This window comes from Triturus cristatus, chromosome 3_2, assembly GCF_964204655.1.
Source record: "Triturus cristatus chromosome 3_2, aTriCri1.1, whole genome shotgun sequence".
Classification (NCBI taxonomy): domain Eukaryota; kingdom Metazoa; phylum Chordata; class Amphibia; order Caudata; family Salamandridae; genus Triturus; species Triturus cristatus.
This window is the reverse complement of record NC_140584.1, coordinates 408,784,315-408,790,314: the sequence shown is the minus strand read 5'-3', so window position 1 is coordinate 408,790,314 and position 6,000 is coordinate 408,784,315.

Genomic DNA, 6,000 nt, shown 5'->3' with positions numbered 1-6,000 from the left:
GGCAAAGTAGAGAGGTACAAAAAAGTATTGGTGGAGTGTGTGCAAGCAGCCTATAGGAGCAAAGTATGTGTGCTTCAGGCCATGCAAGACTTGGTGTGGTCATATCGCATGACAACCCATGTTACGACAACCATAAGTCTCTTTGAACTCATGAGGAGTAGGAAAGCGCTGGGGGGCACACTGCCAGGTCCTAAATGCCAAGCGTGGCCGTGAATTGTGCCATAAGAATGAAATTGTCCCTGAATCCATCTCACGATATCAGCGGCGGGGAATTGAGTGTGGAAAATTGGAGCAGAGATAAAGGAAGCGTGGTAATATTATCATTTTATACAACATACAACGCAATCTTCTCAATGATGTTTAATGGGAGCAGTTGTCACCTCCGAAGATCATCCCTGCATTTGCGCACTAGCGGGGTAATCTTAAGAGACCACATTAATTGGCAAATCAAAGCCACCATAATGCCCAAGCATTTAAAACCGAGGAGGCGGATTGGAATAGTTGACTGCCAGTCCACACAATCTTGCGAAAGTACCAATGGGACCAGCACCAATTTGGCTGGTTTGACTGATAACCCCGAAGCTTCTGCAAAAAGTTGCAGGATCCGGAGATATCAAGGTCCACTTGTGGCCGGATCCGCCAAATACAGCTGAACATCGTCTGCGTTTAAAACGTTGCGATCGTCGTGGTCTGGCTCCATTCCCACCCCTGTATCTGCCCATCACATCTTTTAAGTCTCGCCAGGGGTTTGCTTGCTGGTGAGAATGGAGGGACGCCTTATGGGGAGCTCCTCCTACACCGCGTTGTTGAGCTGGACTCTGGCAGTGGGGTCTGAATAAAGCATTTTTACCAGCTTGTGGAGCCAAGGTACATAACCAGCTCTATCAAGCACTTTTGACAAGTACCCCCAATCAACAGTTTTGAATGCTTTCTCAAAAGTCCGCTAGGAGGCGTCTGTCTGTAGTGGAAGATGAAGTCAGTGACTTCAAGTCACTGACCTCAAGGCAAAAGTGGCCCTTCTCCTCACCCGCACGGGGAGCTCCACCGTCGCCATTTTGAGGGAGGCCAGGGCCCATAAGGATCTCTACTACCAGAACTAAAAAATCCTGCTCTTGAGGGAGGAGCCTAGCGCTCGACCAAGATGGCCGCGTGAGCTTAGAGCTCCCGAGACCCTCGCGCCCTCCGTCGACTATCCTGTCTCTAATCCTGATGGTATGCATGGCATCGTGTTGCTGAGTTGTCAGGGAGGCGATTGATGCCACCCGTGGTCGGATCGCCCATCGGGAACCGGACTTACGCCTGGCGGAAGATTGCGGCCTATCTCCCGGGGATGCCAGGGGCCAGAGTTGGCAGGATGCCCGGCTCCTAGTTGATCAACAACGGCCAGGCGAGATGTGAACTGTCGGACGGAGGTCCCCGCCCTTTCACTTTCGATTTCGTTCCCTTTGTCTGCCCGGACCCTGGAGAGCTCTGGGTGGCTTTATTACCCCAAGGACACTCGGCGGGCTACTCTGGCAGCATAAGGCAGAACTGCTCACTCCTTATTCCTCTCCCTGAGAGGGATCAGTCTTAACTGCACTGGACTGCCTGGAGTCCATTATGTCGGGCAAGGCAGAGGGGGATCGGCTGAAGACTAAGTCTACCAGGCGGGGACCATATACCCAAGTCAACAGCATGGACCGCTACGCTCTTCAGAAAGCATCACCGAGTGGATCGAGCCAGGCGCCGGAGGCCCAGAAGGAGGACTCGCCTGTGACACCGGAGCTCTCCCTACAGGATGTCATGGGCGCGCTCGACGGGATGCAGACCTCGATGGGGAGACAGTTCGAGGCCCTGGCGCATAAGGTGGATGCCATCCTGGTGGATGTCAACCTGATCCGCACGGACCTGGGCAAGACGAACGAGCGCGTTAAGAACCTGGACCTCAAGACCACGGGCCTCACTGACGATGTAGCGGAACTGCAGACCGAGGTCCGTAAGCTAAGGGCCGAGAGTGACCTCGTCGCCCGCCGGCTGGAGGACTTTGAGAGCCGGGCCAGGCGCAACAACGTGCGCGTCATCGGGGTCCCGGAGTCCTCGGATGAGGCTTCGGTGGACCTGCTTGTTGAGGATTTGGTCCTTAATCATCTGAAGCCCAGGGCCCTTGGAAAGTTCTTTGCGGTGGAAAGGGCCCATAGGGTGCCGGGCAGGCGGCCCAAGGCGGGTGTCCCGCCGCGGCCGATTGTTGCCCGGCTCTTTCATTTTCGAGATCGGGACGCTATCCTGCAAGCATCGAGGGTGACGGGCCCAGTTCCCTTCCAGAATGCGTCGGTTAATTTTTATCCGGACTTCACCCAGCAGGTGCAGAGACAGAGACAGAGCTTCCTGGGGGTGAAGCGGAGGCTTCGGGAACTGGATCTGAAGTATGCCATGCTTTTCCCTGCCAGACTACGGGTGGTGCACGAGGATCGGACATTCTTTTTTGACTCTCCTGTCATGGCCGACGAATGGCTTGACGCCTTGCCCCGGCGACGGACGGGGGACGACACAGCCGAGCATGGAGACAGTGGCCGGGATGGACAGGGCTGATATTTAAGAGCCGGCCTGACTTGATTTGACTATATCTGAGAACTTGAACAGAGTGCAGTAACTGTGGAGGGTGGCGGGAGGACAAGGGGTGCTCTTTTCCTCCCTTAGGGTACTTTTTGCAGACTTTTGGTTTTGTAGGGCGACAGGCACACTGCAAGTTGGGGGGGCTTTGTAAGCTGCAGCAGGGGTGCAGGGTGGGGGGAGTTTCCGGGATTTGGAGTTTGTTGTTGGGGGGTTTATTTCTGCAAGGCATGATGATTATCCTCAGGGCTGTTCCATGGTGGCTCCTCGGGTGTGGGGTGGGCCTCTTTCCGTTTGAGGATGGGGGGTAGAGGCTTAAGTGTTATAAGCTGGAATGTTAATGGTTTGGGGGATCGTATCAAGAGGGGGATTGTTTTGCAATTTTTGAAACGCTCAATGCCAGATGTTGCCCTGCTGCAGGAGACGCATCTCATAGGTAACACGTGCTATGCCTTGAATAGGAAGGGGTATAAATTAATTGCACACTCGGGATTCTCTTCTGGGTCCAGGGGTGTGGGCATCCTGGTTAGAGCATCGTTGCCTTTTGAGGTGGACTCCACCATTGTTGACGATAGGGGGAGGTTTGTGGCGGTGGCGGGGCGGTGGGAAGGAAGGACCTTGGTTTTGGTTTCGGTTTATGTCCCGCCGGCCCTGCAGGCCTCCACATTTGCTGATCTGGGTAGGGCTTTGCTGACTCTCCCGGGGGGTATGCTGGTAGTGGGAGGGGATTTCAACGCTGTGGGTTCCGGACTTTTGGATAGATACCCGCCCAGGGACACAGGGGGGGCTCAGAAATGGCTTCCAGATTTCCTAGATACGCTTGGTCTTATAGACTGCTGGAGGCTCCGGCACCCCACACAGAGTCAATACACGTTCCACTCCGGTGCGCATGGTAGCCTCTCCAGGATTGACTACCTGCTCACTCTGGCCGCACATGCCTCGTTGGTATCCGAGGCGAGGCACATGGCACGCGGTATCTCTGACCACTCGCCTGTGTGGATCCGGCTGGATCTAGGTCGGGAGGGAGGAGGGAGGGTGGCCCCCATTAACCCATGGTATTTCCGAGACCCCAAGATGCGCAGCGCCCTGGTAAAGAAGGTAGATAATTACTTCAAGGACAATCTGGGAACAGTGGACTCGGCGGTGTCGCTGTGGGAAGCTTTTAAGACCGTGCTTCGGGGGGAAGCCCTCTCCCTGGTGGTGGCTGCCAAGAGTCGGAGGGATGGCGAGGTACGGCAGGTAGAGGAGGAGATCGCTGCCCTTGAGGGGGCTATGGAGGAGGGGGTTACAGAGTCCTCGCTGCATGAGCTTTGCTTGAAGCAGACGGAGTATAGGGACCTGGTGACGGACGCCGCTAAGACCCTCAGTAGGGAACAACAGGGCCGCCTGTATGATGTTGGTGATAAGGCAGGGAAACTCTTGGCATGGTTGGACAGGAAAGAACGGGTTAATAGAGTGGTGCCAGAGTTGACGGGAGAGAGGGGAGAGGCGATTGTGGAACCTGAAGGGATTGTGAAGTGTTTCGCGGAGTACTTTCGTAGGGTCTATTCCTCTGTGTCGGACAGGCCGCTCGAGGACTCGGCTGATCTCCTCCGTGATATCGAGTTGCCCTGCCTCTCTGAGATAGATAGGGACGATCTGGATGGTGACATAACGGTCGACGAGGTGGCGGGGGCTATTCGCGCGTTACACTCGGGTAAGGCTTCTGGACCGAACGGATTGCCGATCGATCTGTATAAGCTGTTCCCGGATAGGGTCGCCCCTCACCTGCGCGCCATGTTTTTGGAGGCGCGGGGGGATGGGATCCTTCCGTTGGATCAGCGGCTGGCGTCGATCGTGGTCATACATAAAGAGGGTAAACCCAGAGATAGGTGCGCCTCCTATCGGCCCATTTCACTCCTCAACGCTGAGCCGAAAATTCTGGCTAAACTCCTGGCGACCCGTTTGATTAGGGTACTTGGCGACTTGGTCCACCCGGATCAATCCGGCTTCATCCCGCACCGAAACACGGCACTAAACCTTAGGCGTCTTCATGGCGTCATCGCCAGGGCGGGCACGCTGCGTGAACCGGCTATTGTGGCGTCTCTTGATGCCACGATGGCCTTTGATACGGTGGAATGGGCATACTTATGGGCCGTGCTGGCCAAGTTTGGTTTTGGTCGCGGTTTTGTGAGTTGGGTTAGGTTGCTGTATGAGGGGCCGCTAGCGAATGTGGTGGTGAATGGTCGGGCATCTGCTCCGTTTGAGCTTGGTAGGGGTACCCGGCAGGGTTGCCCCCTGTCGCCTCTGTTGTTCGCCCTCGCCCTTGAACCGTTGGCTGCGTGGATACGTTGGCACCCGGATATACGGGGCCTTCGGTGGTCGCCTGATCACGAGGACCGTATCTCGCTCTATGCCGATGATATCCTGTTGTATCTCGCCTCACCTAAGAAGTCACTTATAGTGGTTTGTGACGTACTCGCATCGTTCGGTAGGAACTCAGGGCTCGTTATTAATTGGGGCAAATCGTACTTGTACGTTCTTAGTGGCGAGGTCCCACCGATCCCCAGAACATGTTCGATACAGGTCGCCCAGCAGGGTTTTGTGTATTTGGGGATCTTTATATCCATGGACCCTGCTGTGCGCTACGAGAAGAATCTGCTCCCCCCCCTGGCACGCTTGAGGCGAGATGTTGAAGGTTGGCGGAGGCTGCCGCTCTCCCTTGTTGGGCGTGCGGCCCTGTTCAAAATGATGTCTCTTCCCCGCTTCCTCTATGCCCTCCAGAACACTTTGGACTGGGTACCGGCCAAATACTTTCGGGAGGTCGAAGGCCTCCAACGGACGTTGCTGTGGGATGGGCGGCCGCGAATAGCTATTGCGAAGTTGACGCTTCCATGGTACGATGGGGGCATTGCACTCCCAGACATCCGACGGTACTACTGGGCCACGCAGTTGAGTGCGATCAACCATGGGTTTTATGGCCCCGCCCTCAGCCCTGGATATGCCATGGACAGGTGGTTGCTGCGTGGTGGGAACTACTACAGGGCGTTGTATTCGCGGTCCCTAGACTCGTCCATCACGGGGCCCACAGGTGTGGCGGTGCGTGTGTGGAAGATGGCGACCGACTCGCTGGGCTGGAAGGACAAGCTCACTCTCGCTACCCCATTGTTTGATTCGGAGAGATTGGGAAGGCTCTGGCATACGAAGGGCTTTGATAAGTGGGACCTGATAGGTATATCCAAGGTGGGAGACGTGCTGCATAAGGGGAGGGTGAAGTCCTTCGAGGAGTTGCAGACTGAGTATGAGCTGGGGCCCACCGAGTATTTCAGGTATATCCAGCTGCGCCACGCCCTCCGATCAGTCCTCGTGGAGGGTGAGAAGGTGCCAGAGTCCTCTCCCCTTGAGGACCGGGTCCTTGATGGTCATATGCCC